This window comes from Mirounga leonina, unplaced genomic scaffold (genome assembly GCF_011800145.1).
Source record: "Mirounga leonina isolate KUSES-001 unplaced genomic scaffold, KU_Mleo_1.0 Mir_376, whole genome shotgun sequence".
Classification (NCBI taxonomy): domain Eukaryota; kingdom Metazoa; phylum Chordata; class Mammalia; order Carnivora; family Phocidae; genus Mirounga; species Mirounga leonina.
The window spans coordinates 11,453,695-11,465,522 of record NW_023270718.1 but is presented as its reverse complement, the minus strand read 5'-3'; positions in this window follow the sequence as shown (position 1 = coordinate 11,465,522).

Sequence of the window (11,828 nt, the reverse complement as noted above, 5' to 3'; positions counted from 1 at the left end):
AACCTAGTAAGACCCTTGCTGAAGGCAGGCCGGGGTGATCAGATACCACCTGGGGGCGGCAGCGGGGATGAGAAGTTCGATCAGATTGAAGGTAGAGAAGTCTTGTTAAACGGACTTACTAGGATTCTTGCTAAAACTAGATTCTAGGAGGAAGTACCTGCATGGGCCTTGCTAGGGAGAGGGTTCAGGGGAGCCTGACTAAAGTTTGGGTAAGCAAAGAATCTTTCTCAGGGAGGAGGAGTGAGATGGGTCGGATCCTCTGCCCAGCGTCCTCTTCTCGAGCCGAGGTGCCCGTGTCTAGGAAATGAAAAGTCTGTGGCTGCCCAGGATCTGCTGTGTGCTCATCTCCCTGGGGAGCCAAGGACTAAATAATCTCTTACCTTCTCGGAGTCCAGTATCCGGTATTCTCATTCTCTCATCTTCCTTAGGTCCCAGGGCCTCCTGTGGTCTTGTCTTCCTCAGGGCCCAGGCTCTGATGTTCTTGGGGCTCTCCTAACATTCTTGGGCCCAGGACCTGGTGTACTCTCCTCTTGGAGTTTCCTAGCAGGTTTTGGCAGCCCTGTGCATCCCTTTGGGTCATCCTGCCCACTGCCTGCCAGACTTGTTCCAGGAGTTGTTAATTTTTGTGGTCACTGTGGAGAGCATCCACCTGCAGGCTGTGCATTGTTCATCTTATTTGTTGCAATTAGACAGTCTTGATTTTGATTAGTATTTACTCAGAGACCATACAGATGTCTTTCATTTGAATAGTATTTCCTTGGATTTTTTGTGGCCACTGTAGATAAAACACTGTCCCCATTCCATAAGTAATTTGGCTTCTTCCTTTTCCATGTTTTGACTTTAAAAAATCGATGTTACATAGCCCTAGGTAGTACAGCAGAGTCACATTAATTAGTCATGTTGTTATTGCTTCATTTTGGATGTGACTGGGGATGCTTGTAGTGGTTTGCCATCAAATTTGAAGGAGAACTTTTTTTTTTTTAAGATTTTATTTATTTATTCATGAGAGACAGAGGCAGAGGGAGAAGCAGGCTCCCCGCGGAGCAGGGAGCCCGATGCGGGACTCGATCCGAGGACCCTGGGATCATGACCCGAGCCGAAGGCAGACGCTTAACCGACTGAGCCACCCAGGCGTCCCTTGAAGGAGAACTTTAACAACTTTAGGAAACAAGCCGCCTTGAAAGTTCTTTCAGTTATTTATTTCTATTTATATGGTTTGGGATAAAAACATGATTTTTAGTTAAAAGGTAATTTTCAATAAGTATATTATTGAAGATTGATTCATGAAATCCACTTTAATACAACTTTTAACAGTATCATGTCCTTTTCCTCATTTAGCAAATTAAGCATGCTACTTAATTTACTGTAATTTGATTAGGTTAAAACATTTTTGAACAAATGTTAACCATTATGCATGTAAAATATCGAAAATGTTAGGCCTCCTGTTTGCACACAGGGCCCCAATCCCTCATTAAAGCCCTCAGGGCCAGAACTACTTTAGAATCTACAGGTGTTTGGATTTTAGCAGGATAGTGAGGTGCATATACTACACAGTAGGTAACGTCCTGAGCGGGTCTGAGGCAACATCTGGCCGGATATACATATATCTGTAGCAAAATACATGAAGAGTCACACTAGGTTGGAGAAGGACAATATGTAAATAGCGTGGTTATTTCTGGTAAATTTGGCAGATACAAAATAGGGGAGGAAACTTGATTAGAAAAGGTTTGGGAATTTAGAACTGCAGAAAAGGTGTTGTGGATCATGTAAAAATGGCTAGATTAGCGGTACTACTTGTTTCATTCCTCTGCAAATTTTAATTTGTACTTTTCCTCTCTTCATATACTTCATATAGTCAAAGACGTTTATGGAGGTACTGAATTGTTGAAATATATTAACATTATTCCATATGCTTCCTTTAATATTCCACTGATTTAATTTAAACAACATATGACTAAGAATAAGAGATATAAAACTGTATATTGGCCAAATCACTATGGCAGCTGGTGGCATTCAGTTGAGTCCTAAACCTGCCGTGAGACTCAATCATGGACCTGATTTGATTTCCACTCACCATTCTCTATTCGTATTTCATCACACAGCAGCTCAGATTGTTTCATGTGAAGGGGGACACATGTTTAAAAGTCACTTAAAAAAAGAAGAAAGGCGTATCTTTTTGTCTTTAAAACACAGGCCTGGGCGCCTGGGTGGCTCAGTCATTAAGCGTCTGCCTTCGGCTCAGATCATGATTCCCGGGTCCTGGTATGGAGCCCCGCATCGGGCTCCACATCGGGCTCCACATCGGGCTCCCTACTCGGTGGGAGGCCTGCTTCTCCCTCTCCCACTCCTCCTGCTTGTGTTCCCTCTCTCGCTGTGTCTCTCTCTGTCAAATAAATAAATAAAATCTTAAAAAAAAAAGATAAGTTTAAAAAAACAAAAACAACAAAAAACACAGGCCTCTAGGACACTTCTCAGAACTCCTCAGACCTTTAGAAATTCAAGTTGGAGAAGCAGGAATAAATCAGCATTTTACCTATAAATTATTGCTATATAAATAGTAATACTATGTAAATAAATATACATAAAATATCTGGGATTAATTTGTTGGGAAATTCAGGGGACCTACATGAAAAGTTTCTGGAAAGAGTTACAAGTAAACTTGCATAAATAAAAATGCTTATCATGTTCTAGGATGGGAAGTCCAACTGTAAATCCCAAATGATCACTAGGTTCAATTCAAGAGGAAGCAGGATTATAGCAGGGTCCTTTGGGATTCTGGACCTTGGACTTTGTATTTCCTCCTTCCTCAAAATGTGAGGAAAGGAAATGACTAGTTTTTCACAAGAACAATCAAGACTGGTGCACATGGGTGGTACAGTCAGTTAAGCATCCGACTCTTGGTTTCTGCTCAGGTCGTGATCTCAGGGTGGTGGGATCAAGCCCTGCGTCGAGTCCCAAGTTGGGCTCTAAGCTCAGAGTGGAGTCTACTTAAGACTCTCTCTCCCTTTCCCTCTGCCCCTCCCCACCCACTCTCTCAAATAAATAAGTAAATCTTAAAAAAAAAAATAGAACAATCAAGATGGATTCAAACTCATCTTAAGAAGAAATGGTCCCAGAAACTACTACAAAAATGTCCCTTGTTTTTTTGCCAGTAAGTTTAGACTTCATCCATAGCATACAGTTATAATCAGAACATTTTTTTATGGTGGTGGTGGGAGACTCATTTTGTGGTTCAGCAAATTGGCACATTTTTTAGATAGAGGTGTGTGGTTTGTTGCAAGCACTCTTATGTCACCTACTATGAAGAGGGACTTGAGGGAGAGACTGTACCCATGTCTGCATGTGTAATTTGATGAAGGCACCATCTTGCCTTGGTCCCACTCTGTGTTTTCACATCATGCCCTTGGGCTCTGAAATGTCTCTCTGCCTTCTCTGCAGCCCCTTGACTTTGCAGCTGAGATGACTTGGCTCTTCCTGCTGATTGCAGTGGATCTGTGCTCTTTGTGGGGTGTCCACCTCCCAAGGATTAGCTCTAAATCAAGTGAGCAAAGGTCAGCCTGAGCCTGCAGAACTTGGTTACCTGTGATGGCTACTTCCCTCCCTAAATCGTGGTTCACCATGACTAAGGAAGAGACTTGAAAGTAGAAGTTGGTTGGGAGCAAGAAAGGGTTATAAATTCAAGAAATTTGTGGTTCCCCCCCTCCCACCAAGTAACAAAATATGCCACCATTCATTATCTGACACTGCATAAAATCCAGAGGCAAAGGGCTTCCAGGGATAGTTCCTGGGCTCTTCTATCACCTTTAGCCAGGTACTGTCCATCTTTTGGTTCAACCCTCCTTAGTGTATTGTCTTGGGTTATTCCTAAGGCTTGTGTCCCCATGGTCTCAAAGTGGTTATCACAGTTTCAAACATTTGGCAACATTTGGCTGAAGATACTGGCATCAGGGAGTATATTTGTTTCCTGTGCTACTTTAACAAATTACCACAAGTTTTGTGGCTTTAAAACAACACAAATTTATCATCTCACAGCTTTGGAGTTCAGAAGTCCAAAATAGGGGCACCTGGGTGGCTCAGTTGGTTAAGCGTCTGCCTTTGGCTCAGGTCATGATCTGCGGGGTCCTGGAATCGAACCCCGCATCTGGCTCCCTGCTCAGTGGGGAGTCTGCTTCTCCCTCTCTCTCTGCCCCTCCCCCCCACTTGTGTTCTCTCTCGCTCTGCTCTCTCTCAAATTAAAGAAAATGTCCAAAATGGGTCTTAATGGGCTAAAATCAAGATGTTGGAAGAGCTGCATTCCTTTCAGAGGCTCTAAGGGAGAATCCATTTCCTCCCCCTTTCTACTTTTAGAGACTTCCTGCATTCGTTGGCCCATGGTCTCTTCCTCTATCACCAAAGCCAGCAGTGTGCCATGTTCAAGTCTCCCTCTGACTCTGACCTCTGCTTCAATCATCACATTGCTTTCTCGGATTCTGCTTCTCCTGCCTCTCTTAAACAAGGACAATTGTGTTGACCTTGGGCCCAGCAGATGTAATCAAGGATGATCTCCCCATCTTAAGACCTCTAACTTAATTACATTTGTGAAGTACCTTTTGCCCTGTAAAATAGCACATTCACAGGTTCCGGGCATCAGAATATGGGCATCTTTGGGAGCCATTACTCAGCACAGACAAGGGATAAAATCTTTCCAGCAGCCCTTCTTGTAGACTTCCTCAGGCCCCACTAGTCCAGATTGATACTCGTGTCTGTGTCCTGTTTGTAAGAAAAGCTGGTAAAGGAGTGGCTGACATTTTGGCATCTGTAGAGGGAGATGGACTCTCCACAATGAGGAGGGTGACTCAGCCACAGGCACAAAAGAAGTCTTCTTAGGTGAAGCTCATCTGCCCCAGAGGCCTCTCGTCAAGTTGAGTTATAAGGCCACATGCTACATTTGAGAGCAGGTGATGTTGGAAGTTTCTGGGCTTGCTACCAGCAGAGGTCTGGAACTGAATGAAGTCTCAATGTCCAGGGGACAGCAAGGAGATTGCTGGGAAAGGATCTGATGGTTGTCCTGGAAAGGAAAGGTGGTATTCCATGGAGTATGAGAGGAGCAGGAGCTCTCCCTTGGGTCTCGGAGGAAAATCAGAATTTCAAAGGAGTCTCAAAGGGGGAGGGAGAGGGATGTCTTCAGCATTCATGTGTAGGACATTCTCCCTCACATTTTCCCCAGAACACACCAGATAGCCTTTTGGGCAGCTATGGTCAGGCTGCCTCCTGATCCCATCTTTTTAAGAGATTTTAGTTGAAGTTTATGAGGTTTGCATTATCCTTGGAGTATGGACATTTCACCAGGCTGTGGTAAGTCTTTTTATTCCTACCTGGATCCTGGCTAAGCACCTAGAAGTGTGAAGATGCACAGAACTCTTTATGGTACCTTTCTTAAAGTTAATAGTAGAATGCCATAGGTGAAATATTGGTGAGTTAGTATAAAGCTCCCTGGTTTGTTTGAAGTGATGACATTTGGGTTATGCAGGGAAAAACGGATGGCATATTCTTTTTTTAAAAGATTTTATTTATTTATTTGACAGAGATAGCAAAAGCAGGAACACAAGCAGGGGGAGTGGGAGAGGGAGAAGCAGGCTTCCCGCTGAGCAGGGAGCCCGATGTGGGGCTGATCATGACCTGAGCCGAAGGCAGACGCTCAACGACTGAGCCACCCAGGTGCCCCGGATGGCATATTCTTTAGTTCTCTCCTATGAATACTATAAAATTATGTATATATTGATCCCCAGGATACTAAAAGATGAATGATCTCTATATGACACTTAAAATTTGGTGGTTCTCTAATTCATATACATTGTAGAAAGATAAGGTATCGTTATAACATTTACATTTTATTATCTATGGCAGTCATTTCTATGATACATTGTCCATCATGCCTAGACCCTGAGTCCCATTAAATGGTGTTTCTATGGCAAATCAAGGGCATATGTAGAACATAATTGCTTATCCATGACTGCAGGGAACCACAAGTGCAGTCTTGTCACAGGCAGATACCTGTTTATGGATCAAAAACACTTTGTGGGCGCCTGGGTGGCTCAGTTGGTTGAGCAACTGCCTTCGGCTCAGGTCATGATCCTGGAGTCCCGGGATCGAGTCCCGCATCGGGCTCCCTGCTCGGCAGGGAGTCTGCTTCTCCCTCTGACCCTCCTCCCTCTCATGCTCTCTCTATCTCATTCTCTCTTTCAAATAAATAAATAAAATCTTTAAAAAAAAAAAAACAAAAAAACACTTTGTGGATTCTGCCTCCTTTGTGGTTTATTTCTGATGTCAAATAAAATGGAACTCCAACTAACAGCTTTTCCATATTGATTACAATCAATGAGTTTCTCAAATCTATATGGATTTCCCAGGGGCAAATAAGGTGATAGCCATAGTTGAAAGCCTGCCAACATTGACTCTATTCATAGTGTTCTCTAGTATGAGTCCTCTTGTGTTGAAAGAAGTGAGAACACCTCCTGAAGGCTCTTCCACATTGATTACATATTTAGGGTTTTCCCAGTATGAGTTCTCTGACGTAGCAACATAAGTGCTATGTTTAATGCCTTTCCCACAATGAGTATATCCATAGGTTTCTCTCCAGTGTGCATTCTGTGGTGTTGAGAAAGGAAGGAGAAAAGCACAACACTTTTCCTGAATGATTGCATTGTAGTGTTTCCCTTCTTTATAAATTCTTAGATGTAGAGTAAAGCAGCCCGTCCTTGAAAATTATTTCCTGAATTCACTGCAAACATAAAGTTTCTCTTTTTTTAAAAGGTTTTATTTTTTTAAAGATTTTATTTATTGGGACACCTGGGTGGCTCAGCCGGTTAAGCATCTGCCTATGGCTCAGGTCACGATCCCGGTGTCCTGGGATCGAGTCCCGCATCTGGCCCCCTGCTTAGCGGGGAGCCTGCTTCTCCCTCTGCCCGCCACTCCCCCTGCTTCTGTTCTCTCTATCAAATAAATAAAAAAAATATTTATTTATTTGTCAGAGAGAGACACCGCGAGAAAGGGAACACAAGCAGGGGAAGTGGGAGAGGGAGAAGCAGGCTTCCCGCTGAGCAGGGAGCCCGACATGGGGCTCGATCCCGGGACCCTGGGATCATGACCTGAGCTGAAGGCAGATGCTTAACCACTGAGCCACCCAGGCACCCCTAAAGTTTCTCTTTAGGTGTAAATTCTTTCATACCGAGTAAGGGATAATTTGTGTTTATACATTTATATGGTTTTTATCCTGTATGAGTTCTGAAACCTATGAAAGGCAATATTTCTCAGTGAAAACTCTACCACACTCAACACATTTCTGAAATTTGTCTCCTGAGTGAATTTGCTGTCAGTTAAAAGGGTTGAGCTCTGTTTGAACTTTTCTATATTCATTACATTTATATGATCTCTCTAGAGTATGACTTCTCTAATGTCATTGCAGTGGAAGAAGGATCAAGTTCTAATCAACTTTCCCCCCAAATTCATTATTATTGCAGCCTCTGTCCTGAATCAGTGTTTCCTGATATGTTCCCCCTATCTTTCATGGTCCTCCTGCCCCTTCTTAAAGTGGGCTTCACATTTCTGGTCTCTGACAAAGATGGGGAGATATAGTTCATCCTTTGTGAATCTATTTCAAGACAGCCTATGCTTCTAAGAGAAATGTCCTGCTTTCTGGTTAACTCTTTACTTTTGAGTCTAGTTTCCCAATCTGGAAAAAAAAGTAATTTTAAGTGCTCCTGGAGAGAAAAACTCCTGGAGAGAAAATAGTGATATTAAGTGAAGAAGCACATTGGAAGCATGTGGATTTGTTTTCAAATCTGCCTTGCAAGGAGTGATTGAGCTGTGAGCAGAGAGAGTGAGCCCAGCCCCTTGAGGTGGCTGATTGGAAGATAGATGAGTCTAAGCTATTGCTCACTCCTCCCTCTCCTTTTCTAGATGCTCTTTTGGACCCCAGTTCTTTGAGGACTAGTCCCAAGCCCTTTTTTTCTCTCCTTCTTGTGTAATCTCTTTCATTCTGGATTCAAACACCATTTTTAAAGTTGATAGATCATACTTGCATAGCTTCATCCCAGATTCTTTTCTGAGCATTGGACACATTCAACTGTCTGCTGAGCATCTCTGTTTATCCTACAACCACAGCCTGTCAAAATTGAATACTAATCCCACATCCCTACCTGCTCTTATCCTGGCCTTACTCTACCAGTGGATAGTATCACCATTAACCCAGTTGCTCTTGCCAGCAGCCATGGACCCTCCACCTCTGTTTTGACTCAGTCACCAAATTTTGAGTCCACCTTAAGTATACATTAAGTTGGTCTCCTTTGCATTTCCATTGCCCTGTCCTACGCCGAGTCAGTGCACTTGTCAGAGGAACTGCCACAGTAGCGCTTTCACTGTCATTCCTTCTTCTGTTCTTACCTCTGTCCCGACAGGGTATCCAGCACAGTCTTTCAAAAATGTAAGCCAGATTGTGTCATTTTCCTACTTAAACTTAACCAATCCTTGCTCTTAAATATTTATATTTTTTTTCTAGAATATCTACCTCTGCTATGATGATAGATACATACAGGCAAATACCACATCTATTGGTTTATCCTTTTAGTCCCAGCATCTGGCATGAGAGAGCCAACATTATTTGTTGACCAGCTGTCTGAGGTAATTCATACCCCTCACCACTTCACTTTTGACTGGTATGTGAATGATTTACAAGTTGAGATCATTAGCCTCCGACTTCTAAATTTCCAAAGTTTGTGACCATATGTCTGCTGAAGATCTTTCCTACACAATATGCCATGAATTTCTAACGATGTAAATCAGATCATGTCACTCTCCAGGGTGACCCCACCCCAGGTGGCTTCCTATTGCATTCAGAAGCTCAAACTCCTAATTAGTGTTCATAAGGCCTGGCACATCTAAGCCTCATTGCATCTGAACCTCGTCCTTCTGTTCTTTCCCCTTACGCATCCATTCTGTCCTCACTGCCTGACATCTGATTGCACCAAATTCTTCTCACCTCAGAGCCTTTGCTAGCACTTCTCTTTCTGCCAAAATGCTCTTCCCCAGCTCATTATATACTGGCTCCTTCTCATGCCTGAGAGGTTAGATTAAAGCTGACCTCCTCAGAGAGGCCTTCTTGAGCTGTATAGCGAGCTCAGTAATAGTCCCCCAAAGATGTTATGTACTAATCTCCAGAACCTGAGAACATGCTACCTCACATGGCCTAAGGGACTTTGCAGATGCGATTAAGTTAACGATCTTGAGATGGTGAGTTTATCTTGGATCATGTGGGTGGGCCCAGTGTAATCACAAGGGTCCTCAAAAGTGTAAGAGGCATGCAGGAGAGTCAGAATCAGAGGAGTTTTGGTGATAGAATCAGAAGTTGGAGTGATTTAGGGTCATGGAGTACACAGTGTGAGTGGTTTCTAGAAGCTGGACAAGGCAAGGAGATGGATTCTCCCTCAGAGTCTCCAGGAGGAATACTAACCCATTTTAGACTTCTGACCTCCAGAACTATAAGATAATAAATTTGTGTTATTTTAAACCACTAGGTTTGTGGTAATGTTATAGCAGCAATAGGAAACTAATATAGTCCCTATGACCTTGGGTCCTTTCTTCTTTGTTCCCTCATATTTTCTTGTTCTTTTCACTTGCCGTGCTTATCTTGATGTGTGATGATGACTTGTATACATCAAGATTTTCCAGAGAATATGCAGCCCTGTAGCACAACAGCTGCCTGGCACTGAGTAGGAACTGAATAGTGTTGGTAAACGAACAGAGGCGATGGAGTTAAAAGGAACTATGAGGGAAGAGTCTGGACCCTCGTACCTCACACTTGGATTACTGAAGCAGTCTTACTCTTTTCTCTTTAATCTTTGCTCTGTGACTCACCTTGATGCCAGAGTAATCCTCCTATGCCCCAGTAATATCATGTTCAGGACACTCTGTAGTCCCAGTGGTCTTGAACTCTGATCCTCCCAGCATTGTGACCTGAGCTCATTGGCAGTCATGGGGCTTCCACTTTTCTCCTTACTGAATTACTTGGCTGTTCAACTGAGAGACATAAGAGATGTATGTAGCCTATAGTCCTTAAGGAAGAATCATCCAAGGGACACTTGCAGCCTGCAGCCTCAAGGAATCTTGTGTGGAGGAGGTGTAGAATGGAGATGTCAGGTCATGAGTACAGTGTAACCCCAAATACCAAGGCAGGAATGACTCTAGGCAAGAAAGAAGCCTGTCCTGCAAACTTCAGGGAACACAGATGACAGAAAAACATCCTAAATTGTACCATGAGGGTGTGATCAGGAAAATCCAGACCATGGAAAACTTCACAGGCTGACAGACCATGTTTCACAAGAGATCAAGTAGAAAGAAAATAAATAGGTGCTGTGTTATAGGCAGCTTCCAAGATGGCCTCTAGTGATTCCCCACTCCTGGAATTCACGCTGTTCTGTGGTTCCCTCCTCCCACACTGTGCCAGGATTGGTCTGTGTGACTCATAGAATGTGGCAGAAATGATGGTACATCCCTTCTAAGAGTAGATTATAAAAGACACTGTGACTTTAGTCTTGATTGTTTCTCTTCTCATTCTGGAGGAAGCCAGATGCCATGTTATGAGGACACAAGTAGCCTTGTACAGAGGCTCAAGGAATGAGAATCTGAGGCCTCTTGCCAACAACTACATAAATAAACTTGTAAAACGTACCCTCTATTACAGCTAAGCCTCATATGACCACAGCCCCAGACAATATCTTGATTACAGCCTCATGAGAAACCCTAAGGAAGAACCATCCAGTTAAGCTGCTCCTAAATTCTTGACCTACAGAAACTGTGAGGATAACAAATGTTTGTTGTTTTAAGCTAGGAGTCAACAAACTACAGCCTCCAGGCCTAATCTAGTTGGCGATCTTTTTTTTTTTTTTGGTTTCGTTTGGTTTTGGATGGCTCACAAACAGAATAGTTTTTACACCTTTAAATAGCTAAAAAAAAAAAAAAAATCAAAAGAAGAATTGTATGACATGTGAAAATTGTATGAAATTCAAATTTTTCACTGTCCACAGAGTTTATGGGAACACAGCCATGTCCGTTCATTACTTATTGTCTATAACAAAAGCAGCATTGAGTAGTTACAACAGAGACCAAATCTAAAATACTTACTATCTGGCTTTATAGAAAAAGCTTACTACTCTTGTTTTAAGCCACTATATTTTGGGGTAATTTTTGCATGGCAGTGGATAACTAATACACACTATGTTTCCTTGCCCCTGACTTTGGACTAAGGCATGAGACTTGCTTTGGCAAAAAGGGGGTTAGCAGCTGTAATGTGAGTAGAGGTGTGGAATGTGCTATTGTGTTGGACTTACCCTTTCGTGTTTCTGCTGTTACCACGACAAGAACAAGATGGCTAACACGCTGGTCTAAGGAGGATGGGAGACAAAGGGAGCAGACCTGCTCTTCATGAAGCCTGAAGGCCAGCTCAGTTAAACCCAGCTTAGATCAGCAAACCCCAAGTTGACCCGGGGGTTTATGTGCCAGATGAAATGACTATTGTTTTAAGCCACCGAGGTTTTTTTTAAGATTTTATTTATTTATTTGAGATAGAGAGCAAGAACAGGGGGAAGAGGGAGAAGCAGTCTCCCCGCTGAGCAGGGAGCCCAAAGCGGGGTTTCTATCCCAGGTCCCTGGAATCATGACCTGAGCCGAAGGCAGATGCTTAACCAACTGAGCCACCCAGGTGCCCCTAAGCCACTGAATTTTTTTTTAATCATTTCTTAAGCTGTGTTCTTTCTTTCTTTCTTTCTTTCTTTCTTTCTTTCTTTCTTTCTTTC